Consider the following 12817-nt stretch of genomic DNA (forward strand, 5'->3'; position numbering starts at 1 on the left):
AGAGAGAGAGAGAGAGAGAGAGAGAGAGAGAGAGAGAGAGACGGACCCCTGCACAATTTCCATAAACCAAATTCTTCGCACAAATTCAACTCGTGATTAAGGTAGAAGACACATGCAAAAGGTGCCGTACATTTGGATCCAAAGGGGAACCATACGATTACAAAGTCATTTGTGTTAACCATAAAGCTATGACTGCAATATGAAAGTGTTTTTAAAAATAATAATGACAAAGGAATACCATAGAAGGAGACAAAAATGCAAAATGGTATAAATTGTGGAACAAAATCTTTTGACTACTGCACATTAATTGATGATTATAGATCTGTGCAGAAAAATATTAAAATAGTACAAACTCAAAAAATCAAATGAAAGTGGAATTTATTTCTTAAAGATCTTTGTTAACACTTCGATCTTTCAACTTATCTATTACTGAAGAGAAGCAGACAAATCGATCCAAGGAAATTATTTGAGAATTCTATCTAAAATATTTAATTGAATCTTATTTCTTTATTGCCCACAAGGGGCTAAATATTTAATTGAATCTATCAAACGCAGGCATTTGTACATCTATAATACTATATTAGGTGATCAGATAAGAAATGTAGCGTTTTTTGTTTGTTTTTTCGTTTACTGCCAAAAACAAAATACGAACAGAACTAAGGAGATATAATATTTCTGTTACACAAACAATCCTTAAATGAACTAACGTAATTTTAATATTTTTTTCTCAGTGCATGAGGTTTCTCCATGATTGATACCACGAATATTTAAACAACGATGATAATTCGGATTGTCAACACAGACACGATGACCACTAATTTATCAAGTTTGGAAGGATGAAACGCAATGTTGATCCCGGTGAGAATTTGAACTCGGAACGCAAAAGGATGTAAACCTCATGTCCAGTATTCTACTGGTTCTGCCATCCGAAGCGTACTCTAGCCTTCTCCCGTTTAATGAACATTTTAAAAACCTTCAAACGTTACCATAATATCTTTCTCTTGCAAGTAATTTATTGGCTAAACAGCTGCTATATGTTGTTGTTCTCTCTGTCCTTTATACACCTAACGCACATCTATCCGTGATAATTTAGGGACGCATATTCCCGTTGCCAGACGTGTTTCTTCATCAAAATTTGAAAATTTGAACCGATACCTCCAATACAACAGATATATATGCATGTATATGTGTGTGTGTGTGTATTCACGTAATTTATTGAGATTGGCGGTACTTTGCATATGACAACAGTCCAGTTATGAACAAACGAGGATTGCTGATGGTAAAACACAAGAATGCATTCGAAATGTGTTCCATACTACCCATGAGAGAATAGAGAATCGTTTACATATGACACTAGCAACGCTCGTACAGACATACATTAATGTCAATCATAAACTAGAAAACTGAGCCAACTCGCCCTTTAGCACGATATTGAAAATTAATCAGCGAACAATACACAACTCGGGACAGATAAGGTGTCTTATTATCGCTTTTCTTTGAGATGGCTTCACCGGGTACTCGTGAAATTAACATTTCGACATCTTTAAGATTTAAAGTGTACCGGCTACAGCATAAATATTTACCCAATTAATTTTTAGGTTTTGGTTAATGAAAGGTTACAGGTTGATTATTATGTTTATTGACAATGTTTTGCATATAGGCGCAGGAGTGGCTGTGTGGTAAGAAGCTTGCTTCTCAACCACATGGTTCCGGGTTTAATTCCACTGCGTGGCACCTTGGGTAGGTGTCCTCTACTATAGCCTCGGGCCGACCAAAGCCGTGAGTGGATTTAGTAGACATAAACTGAAAGAAGCCCGTTGTGTGTGTGTGTGTGTGTGTGTGTGTGTGTGTGTATGTATATATATATATATGTATGTATGTATGTATACATATGTATGTATGTATTTGTGTGTCTGTATTTGTCCCCCCCCCCAATCGCTTGGCAACCGATGTTGGTGAGTTTACGTCCTCTAAACGCTTCGGCAAAAAGGGCTGATAGAATAAGTACTAGTATGGCCGCAGTCAAATGACTGAAACAAGCAAAAGAATATATTTACAATTCGAAATAACTACCCTTCGGTTTCACCATAGCCCTTACTCTTTTCTCAACTGAAGTTTGAATAAAATGTATATGTCGCACCCGGTATACCATGGTAAAAAAAAAAAAAGTAAAATGGTCTTCTTTCCCAACCAATGGTTCTGAGTTCAGTTACACTGCGTGTCACCTTGGGCGAGCATGTTAAACTATAGTCCAGGGTCGACCAAAGTGTTGTGAGTGGATCTGGTGGACGGAAACTGAAAGAAGCCGTCGTACATATATTATTATGTGTGCGTGTGTGTGTGTTTCAGTTATTAGACTGCTACCATGCTGGGGTACCATCTTGAGGAATGAATCGACCCTAGTACTTTTTTCAAGTTACCGGACGTAAACATACCAACACCGGTTGCTAAGCGGTGGTGGGTGACAAACACGGACACACACACGGTGGACTTCTTTCAGTTTCCATTTACCAAATCCACTCACAAGGCTTTGGTCCGCCCGAGGCTATAATAGAAGACAATTGCCCTAGGTGCCATGCAGTGGGACTGAACCCGGAACCATGTGGTTGGGAAGCAAGCGCCTTACCACACAGCCACAGCTATATATATAAGGTAAAGAATGACCATGGAATTGCACCTAGGAAGTTCCCCTCCAAGGCACAAGTCCGGTCAAGGTTGTTTATGGAAGACCAGCAGTCGCCCATGCATGCCAACGTCGCAACTCATTTCTACAGATGAGTGAACTGGAGCAATTTGAAATAAGTGACTTGCTCAAGAGCACAACACAGCTTGGTCCAGTAATCGAACTCATTACCTCATGATTGTGAGCCCGACGCTCTAACTACTGAGCCATGCGTGCGTGTGGGGGGGGGGGGGAAGAAGAATTTAAAATGCTATGTAAATGTAAAAACTGAAGACTACACAACTGCACGTGCGTGTGCGCCTGTGTAGTAATTGAGTTCAGCAACAACCGCAACAATTACTTCGAGTATACAACAAAAATCGGAAAAAGAATTTACACATAAAACGCAAAAAGCACTCTATACCGATGTTGAGTATAACTGTTTAATATGGTTAAGATTATTTCTCTGATCCTACTCCGAGTTTCGCGATTCCTCCGTTAATCACGCAACGTTGGAGTGATCAGCAAGAAATCAGCTAATTTTGAATAGCAACACAAAGCAATCCCAGCACTACAATCTAGAATATTTGAAGTTTCGGATTAGGCACCCCATACTTCAAGGGGAAGTGTGTGTGTGTGCCACTCTCTCTCTCTCTCTCTACCCCCAAAGCACGCCTGTGTCTCATTCTAAGGAAATTACAACTCTGAAGATATATATTTTTTTTTAAAGCTTGCAAAACTTGCAGTTTTTAAAAATCAAATTTGCCCTCACCCTCATCTACTTCCGTAATTTTTCCATTTCCCATGAGGTATGAGGCACCTATTGTGAAACTTTGGCGAACATTTATAAATATTAAATCAAAACAAAGACATTTATTTGTTGTTAGTTCTTTAATGACAATCGCTTGTTTTGAGCGAATCCTGATGTATTGTTAAATAACCATGAAAACTGCTGGTTTGATCTTCATCCCAAGCTGCCAAAAAGAAGCTCGTGAGATTAATTTTAGAGCGAGACTAAATACGCGTCGATATATTGGTTAACATGCTGTTTATTGTTCTAAAATAGTGAAAGTAAATGATAAAAAGCGAAAGTAAATTGACCGTATAATTTTATGTAAACAATGTATGTGATATAACCAATGAACCAATGTAAACAACAGTCATTGATGCACCAAATGAGATTAACGAATAAGTTTTTCATCATTTCTAAATTTATTTCGCCACACATGCTCATGGAGACATGATGTAAATAAAGCACCATTAGTCCCATGTTGTCACTTCAGTTTCTTTTTGGTGAACATCTATCGCCTTTCTATAGTCCCTGTATGGGATGTTTCATCGCTGAGATTATCGAAATACAATGAATAATTGACAACTTTAGGAGTGAAAAAGTTGCTAGGACCCACACAGGAAAACCACCCATCGGATATCAAACATGTTCCCAGCGATAAGGGAGCCAAAGTGTTTCGTGTGCGATCGGAGGCCTCAACCAGGCAGCATTTTCCTGTACCCCTTTCCACTGTACCAAACACCCAATGCCCTTAATGCCAGTTCGGTGTTATTTCTATTGAATATATTTAGATTCGTCTACTTCTACGGCAACAGCACATCCTGCATCATCGAATCCACCGAGTTTTGGCTGTGGATGGGCTTCCAAGTGCTGCTTATAGACATCTGTAAGGAAAATGCACCAGTGAGGCATTGTGTTATGTATCGCTTACTTATTAATCATTTCGTTCTGGAGGTAGTCTCTTGCATATACATTAGTTGAGTGGAGGCGCAATGGCCCAGTGGTTAGGGCAGCAGACTCACGGTCATAGGATCGCGGTTTCGATTCCCAGACCGGGCGTTGTGAGTGTTTATTGAGCGAAAACACCCAAAGCTCCACGAGGCTCCGGCAGGGGATGGTGGCGAACCCCGCTGTACTCTTTCACCACAACTTTCTCTCACTCTTCCTGTTTCTGTTGTGCCTGTATTTCAAAGGGCCAGCCTTGTCACGCTGAATATCCCCGAGAACTACGTTAAGGGTACACGTGTCTTGCGCGTTAATTTCACGTGCAGGCTGTTCCGTTGATCGGATCAACTGGAATCCTCGACGTCGTAAGCGACGGAGTGCCAACAACAATACATTAGTTGAATCATATTTTGGTAGAATCAAATGATTCTTCTCAAATAGAATCAAATGATTCTTCTCAAATAGCTCAAGTGAATCGACAGGAACAACGCCGACGCTTCCCGTCGACTTTTTCTGAACAGCTCAATAATCGTACAGAGTTTATTGCATTACTCGCGTGTAACCGTGTTGGCTATCGTGCGTCGACATGCAAGCCGCCGAATTGCCTCCTCAGCAGCGTTTGTTGTTGGGTATAATACACTGGGATGATGTACCTCAGCTGCTATTTCTGAAATATTTAGCATATCACTGGAAGGAACTATACAAGTTGGTACTTGTGGATGTGACATAATGAGGGAGTTCATTATGTTCTTTCTGCCGCAATATATTTTCACTTAGAACATTTTTTTTTTTAGGGACACTGAACTACACGACACCCGATATATTTATGTATCTATAAACCTGTACACACTGTAAATTATTTTCCAGTTGTCGACCTTGTACATTCATGTAAATGACTTGTGTCAAGTCAATAATTGTTTACATTTCAATTAATTAGATCCTCTCCGTCGACTACATTAAATATGATGGTTATTATAATCGGTTACCTGGGAGAGAGGTGAACCGAACAGGATGAACTGTTAGATAATAATAATTAAAATGGGTTGGTTAGCGCTTCAATCCACACGACCCAAACTGCTATCGTCATGTTTATAACAAGAGTAGCATCAGAAGCAAATTAAGTGATTCCATATTAAAATTTAACACCACACTGGCAGACCTTTTATAAATAAATAGTTTGTTGTTTTGGTGGTGTCACTGCTATTCGAGTATTAAGAAAAAAAAATTACATAAGTATTTACCAACAACAGATTTAAAACAAAGTTATTAGAAGAAATAGTATAGAAATAAACAAAATATAAATAGTACGGAGCGTTATTCATTTAGAAAGATATTTTTTATTGTGCGATTGTTAGTGCTTTTGTGTTTCATTGTTGGCAAATGTAGCATGCATGCATGATCATACAACTTTTAGTATCTGTATGTAATGTAGAAAAAGGAGAGAGAGAGAGAGAGAGAAAAAGAAAAAGAGAAAGAGAGTGTGTGTGATGAATTTGCTGAGGTCATCAAGATCATTGCTGAAATCCGGTCAGGATCAAAGGGAGATAACTTGCCTACTCCTAAACAATGTAGTGACGGCAGTTTCCCATTTCTCAACATGTTGCCGACTCACAGAATTAACGCACACTTCTCGCTAAGCATTAATTAAATAAGTAAACACACGCACGAGATGAAAAAATTTAGTGCGCATATACACATACACATACACACACTGAAATCTGGCTAAAGCTAGAGAACATTCTATTAATATATCTTACACAGCTAAAGTTCGTTTTCATTTCTACCCAATTCAATTATCTTCCTGTTGACATTTTACCCGGAAGTAGAGATGAGAAACACCTCCAACATAACAAAAATATAAATACCTGAGTGTGTTTATTAATTCGCTTTACTAAATTATCAGTTTATTAACATGAAAAATAAAATTTAATGAACAAATGATTAAAAAGTCAATATTCGAACTATGAAATACAAAGTTCTTTTTTTGTTGTTTTTTTTCAAAAGAATTATCGGCGAAATTCTGCTTATACGAAACGGCATATAATCCATCACATTTTTTTTATTTCTTTGAATTTTTAGAAACTTTTTGCGAATTTGTAGTCTACACACTGAAATTTACAAGACTATGAAAACAAGAGTTTTTAAAATTTTTCTAAATTTTTTTTTTTTTTTTTTTGAATTTTTCGAATATTTTTTTTTTAATCACAGTTGAAAATATAGTCCGAATTTTTGGCTTAAATTCCAGCAATAGACCATTGAATATGTCTATGTGGAGAAAGATATCGCACAACATCAATACCTCAGACAAACAAACGATGGGGGTATGAGGTGGTCATGCGATATGCTAAAAATAACAGCTACATAGGCCTTAAATCACGCAGCAATTATTTTTTCCTTTCTACTTTATTTTTGTTTTGGTTTTTTTGCATAATCGTATGAATTCCTGTGTGTAGAATACAAATTCGCAAAAATCTTCTGAAAATTCATTAAAAAAAAAAGAAGAAGTTATGAGGGGTTATATCGACACGTAGGCAACACGTTCACTTAATTCAACAACGCTGCTTAGCACGAAGCCAAACTTCAACGACGGGACCATCAAGAAGATTCCCACCACACTCATCCACTCGTTTTGCCATTTTACAAACACCATACCCCGAACAACATCCTTAGAATATGTTCATCATACAGTAGTAGGAGGAAGGCCTGATTCTTAAACCGTGCAGGCTGAAAAGGCAACGAAGTGTTTGCGTCGTTTCGTAACGTAGTGTGTGCGCGGCGTGAGTGATTTAAACACATTCAGAGCGCACACACGCACGGACGAAATTAATTCTTAATGTTTCTCCTCTATATTTTCCACGATAGCCGGTTAATAAACATATTTCATGCAAGTAAATAATGCTATATTTTCAGAATAACACTGCACTCCAATGGAAACAAATAAAGGTTAGCAAGAAAAACAGCGACGAAAGGCAAGTTCATTGCATAAAGCATAAAAGCACAACTAAATTATTTGTAAATTTAATTAACTCGGTTTTACACACACACATTCATCTGCGTGTATAAAATGTGCATGTGTGTGTGTGTCTTTTATTCGTTTCAGACATTAGACTTGCAGCCGTGCTGGGGCACCGCCTGAAACGGTTTTGGTGAACGAATCGAACCAAGTGCATTTTTTAAAAAATACTGGTGCTTATTCTTTCTGTCTTTAATAGCCGAACCACCAAGTTATGGAGACATAGACAAACCAACACCGGCTGCCAAGCGATGTGGAACAAACACACACATTTTATATATATATATATATATATATAACTGGCTTCTTTCAGTTTCCGTCCACCAACTCCACTTAGAAGGTCAGCTCGGAACTATAGTAGAAGACATTCGCCAAAGGTGTCACGCAATGGGACTAAACACACCGCCGCGTGTGGTTGGGGAGTAAACTTCTTACCAGACAGCCTATTTTTAATGGTACAAACTGGCAGTAGTTAAATCTGTAAATAATCGCTTCTAGAACTGGGTTCAAAAACCTTGGATGGAAAAAATTCGAAGGCAGCCTGTGGGCATGTCTGTCGTGTTTACAAGAGATTTAGGTTCGTGTGAAACCGGCAACAGTTGACAATTCTCCCACCCTCATCCATGGGAATTTTAACCAACAGTTGTATCTGCTGTTATTTATAGCTTTAATCTACTATATTTCACCGTTAAACGTTATTTACTTCATATCACTCAGGTTCCTAAATTACTATTTTGAGTGTGTGTGTGTGCGTATGCATATATTGGTAGGTAGATTAATAGAGACAGATCACACACATATATGGCGCGTCTAATTATATACATATATAGCCACATGAGCACGCGTTTATATCTACCTACCTACATACACACACGTTTCTATAAAGATATAAATAATGGTATGTATATATGCGTGTATACTGGTAAATATATAAAGGCATATATATGATAGATAGATAGGTAAATGTAAATATGTATATATATATATACATATACATACATTTATACATAAGCGTGATTGTACACGCATACCCGCGCGCGTTTATATGTAAACAAACATCTACACACACACACAGAGATAGATAAACGTATACACACATGTATATATATACATCAACGTAAAGGCATAAACCTTAATACGTGTGTGTGTGTAAATGTATATATATAAATGCTTAATTGAAGAGACAAATGCCTGTCTTTGTTCTGCCTGCTTTCATCACTAAAGAAGTGCTGTGGGCCGATCTTCACAATGAATTCTGTCGATGGCTGAATCTATCCTCCACGCGATAACAGTAATCAGTAATCCTAAAACTAAAGAATGAATGCATGCAAAATAGTTAAATTACTGTGCATCCATGAAAGTGCCTCATAACGCTTCAATGCTGTTAGAGTTTGCCTCAAATATTGCCCCTTGATAGCACTGCCATGCCTAGGATTTTGGGAAATTATCAAAATTAATCCTGCACAGACCAGCCAGTTTCGCCCTTCCCCCGCTACTAGAACGCTGTAGATTGTTAATATGAAATTTCCATCGACCACATTGGGTGGTAGATGGTGGAGATCCTGGCAAACATTCGGGAAGCCAGACACCCCATCTTGTCTTTTCTCGATTTATGACTGCAGTTCTGTCAAAGAGGCAAAGTATGGAAAGATGCGCCTTACAAATGGAGACAACATTCGTTCATCACCCAAGAATTTCTGCAGTATCGTGAATGTTTGAACACCAACGGCCAATGGCATGATGAGCAAATTGTGCAGAAAGTGTTGGCAACAGATAGGCTGTCGGAGCCGTACCAATTGAACCTATCCTTTCCACATAAAATTGAAGTGCAGTTGCTTCAATCCAGTTCAATCCAAAAACTGGGACAAAACATGGCAGTCAGATGGTAAATTATGACAAAGTCAATATAAGCATTCGTCATCTTCTTCCTCTAGGTTGAGACTGGTCATTGTACTTGTAACTTCGTCTCAGTTTCTGCCCACCTGGAAATCTGGACCAAACTAGACCCAAATCGTTTAACTTGTCAGTGACTTCAGTGCCAGTATTGGCTTTCTTCTCCAGATTAAACTTTTCTTCGGCTACAACCTCGTATTCCTTTAGAATGCTGCCAACCACCTCCACTTCCATGGTATCTGACATCAATATGAAGACATCCAGAAACGCCAACGCGGTTTTCCCAAGTCAGTTTGAAGCTCCAGCTTCCACAGTAGTAACTCGAGAGTCAGTACATACAATAGAGGTGACAATACACGAATGGGCTGAGTGTACAATGTTTAACAGTTCTAGACCCACTGAGCAAATGTCGCTGTATATTGATTCTGAAAACGACAACGAAACCTGCTGTTCTAACAGTCACCAAGTAGTGACAGTCAACTCTAGCGAAAGCTTTTAATGGTTCAAATTTATCAGAGCCCCACTAAAGTCAGGTTCCTTACCTCCACTCTCTGTGATGCTAGGTAAGAAATCTGGAGGAAAACGCATGCGATGAGGTTGCAGTGAATAGATCTGTTTGGGATCACATGACTTTGCACGTATATCTTAGCTCTAACAACGCAGTCTTCGCATTTCACATTAAAGTAATGGCAAAGGGCTATTCTCCTTGTTACCAGATAAATTGCGACGCCTTTTCTGGAAATCAGCGTTTCACCATTGATTACCACAACTATATCTAGTAACCTGTCGTCTCCTCCTTCATCTCTTATTGTTAAGTTGACTATGACTAAAGGAACGTGTCCTTTTAACTTCCTAGTTAGTTCCAAGGAGGGAGGACGAGGCAATCTCCTTGATATTTTCCGACATTTTTACTTTGTTCAATAGACAACCTATCGTCCCCATAGATTGGCTGGTGCCGGTTTCAGTTTCTTTTTTTTTTTTTTTTTTTTTTGCAAGTACATAAAGGACTTTTCCAAATTTTCGTAATTCACAATTGTGTCAACTTTCTTTTTTCCCACTCTTGAAGAAAATCTCCGGGCAAGAAGAGAGAGTTTTTGAGCTGAAGTCTTGTCAGACTTACATCACTAAATGAAACCTACTCGAGACTAGAATCTCCTAACTTGATGCGATATTTGCAGCAAACGTGTATAAAATGTTGTGTTGCAATTTTTTAAATATAAACTCGTGTCATAAATACCAGCTACATAATTTTCTTTTTTCTTTAATGTCTCTATTTTTATTTAAAATCTTTTCATGTACGTTGCCTCTGCAGATGTTTTTGTTCGCTGAGGGCGTAGGTCTGGTCGGCATTTTGCGTTGAATGTCGATTAGCAAAGAAGACATTTTTTTCAAAATGTCTTTCTTTCCCATAATCATGGCATTAAAAAAAAGTGAAAACCTTTCCCATCTTCAGTAATAATTCCACACATTAAACCACATAGCCATCTAATTTTTAAGAAACACGACAGAAATTTAATCCGTAAACCAAAGCACAAATAAAGTCGTTTTAGCAAGGCAAGAACAATAACGGCGATGATGATTGGTGTCATGGTTGCAATGATGATGATGAATGTTTCTGATTTAGGGACAGGGCCACAGTTTTTAGGAGGAAGGTTGTCAATCAATACTTGACTGATACTTTATTTTTTTGGAGGGATGAAAAGCGAGAATAAGTGTTTCAAATTGTGGAGCAAGACCAGTAACTTTAGCAGGATAATGGCTAGCTCAGTGGTTCTCAACCATTTTTTACTCCTGGACCCCTTTGATTCCCATTTTACTCTACTGGATCCCCCATAGCCATTCGATGTTTAAGAAATGTTTTAGAATTAAATATCATGTGAAAATATTTAGTTTTTGGATTTGGTTTGCAAGATTCTTTATGTGAGTTCGTGTGTTGAAGCATATTGTTTTGTCTGGGGAGAGTCATTTTCTTTTCGTGCCGTATAATTTAACACACTCACCGGTAAAATTTCCACTTATTCCTTATTTTTATTTTCCTAAAATTTTCGTTGCGTCTTGCAACCTTTTCAATAGTCTTGACTCTCATAAGAAAATGTATTTTAAAAAATTGCTGGGATCTTCGTGGTTTTCAAAAGAAATTTAATGTGTCATATAGATATAATTTTTGACTCTGAATTCGAATTTGTTATTCATTTATTCCAGAAAAATTTTAAGAAAATGTTACAGGTGTTCAGAGTTTGATAATTTTCAGAATTTTCAACCAATCAGAAAACAGCGCAATCGCTGCTTCTTCCATCATCAGGGACGTCAAAACATTGCTACTTCCCTTGTACACGCACACACATATACTCACACAGAGTTGAAATACTCCCACTTTGCCATCACCCTTTCCTTCCTTATTCATCTATCACCCCTTCCTTTCTCATTTATGTTGTGACGGAGAAAAACACTAGAGTATCATTATAGTAAGATTATCTTTTTTGTATCTCCTCCTTGTGTGCATGCATAGCATCTTTGGTTACTATGAAAACAGCTTTTTGCCACGGTGATGTGTAAAATACTCGCTTCTGATTGGCTAGAATACCCAAATTTTGCAAATTTTAAAGGCTAATAACTTTTTACTTATGGATTTATAAGGAAAATGAATTTCATCATCATAATTAGTATACAAAACTTAATCCATATACCAAATTTGAAAACAATTGGAACAAAATTGTAAACAGTGACGAAAACCACAAAAATCCATTTTGCGTACTGTAGAAGTATAACCAATTTATTGCACTTAAATTATAACAGCAAAATTTTATAGGGACCCCCGGTGGAGAACCACTGGGCAAGTTGATTATATCGACCCTAGTGGTGGTCCCGATAGGACGAAAGGCAAAGTGAATCCCGGCAGAATTTGAACTCAGAGATGTTAAGAGCCGGAAGAAACGCCGCTAAGCATTTTGTCCAACGCGCTAACGGTTCTGCCGGCTCAAACAGAGTCTTAAATAGGTTCAATGTTCAGAGTTTAGCGTAAAAAAGATAAGAATTAATGACAAACATGTCTTTCTCCAAAGTGTGAATGACGCAAGTGAAACAACCTCATCCAAAAATTCAAATCAGATATTTGGATTTCCTTCAAGAACACAGAATAGAGTGACCAATAATAATAATAATAATAATTTGCTTACATTTACTATTTATAGGTAACCACAATTGTAGGTCTACTCTTTCTCTCGGTGTTGCAAAAGAATTGCACAGGCCAAGCAAAATACAAAAATAATCTTTGTCACTGACACGATTATCTTATCAATGCTTATCTTCGGTATTAACGGTATAATTATAATTATAACTCTCACTGAAACATCACGTTTCACTTTTAATACCTAATTATAATAATCATCCCTATCCTTCTAATATACTATTACATTCCATGTCAGCAGAGAGAAGAAAAAAGAAAATCAGCCTTGTAATGGGAGTGGATTATATATTTTAATTTACGACAGCTTGTCCACTCTTACTATATATA

At 37.6% G+C, this 12817-nt stretch overlaps 1 protein-coding gene and 1 long non-coding RNA gene across 7 annotated transcripts in view; one reads left to right on the forward strand and one right to left on the reverse strand.

Moving 5' to 3' along the window:
* The window catches only part of LOC106867582 (uncharacterized), a 14349-nt gene extending 8049 nt beyond the window's left edge, over positions 1-6300 (forward strand). The window contains exon 3 of the long non-coding RNA XR_001409164.2: positions 732-6300. This is a non-coding gene — a long non-coding RNA (uncharacterized LOC106867582). The remainder of the gene's footprint in view (positions 1-731) is intronic.
* The window catches only part of LOC106867580 (probable serine/threonine-protein kinase nek3), a 494211-nt gene that overhangs the window by 103025 nt on the left and 378369 nt on the right, over positions 1-12817 (reverse strand). The gene's annotated exons all lie outside the window — the stretch shown is intronic.

Source organism: Octopus bimaculoides, chromosome 9, assembly GCF_001194135.2.
Source record: "Octopus bimaculoides isolate UCB-OBI-ISO-001 chromosome 9, ASM119413v2, whole genome shotgun sequence".
Lineage (NCBI taxonomy): Eukaryota > Metazoa > Mollusca > Cephalopoda > Octopoda > Octopodidae > Octopus > Octopus bimaculoides.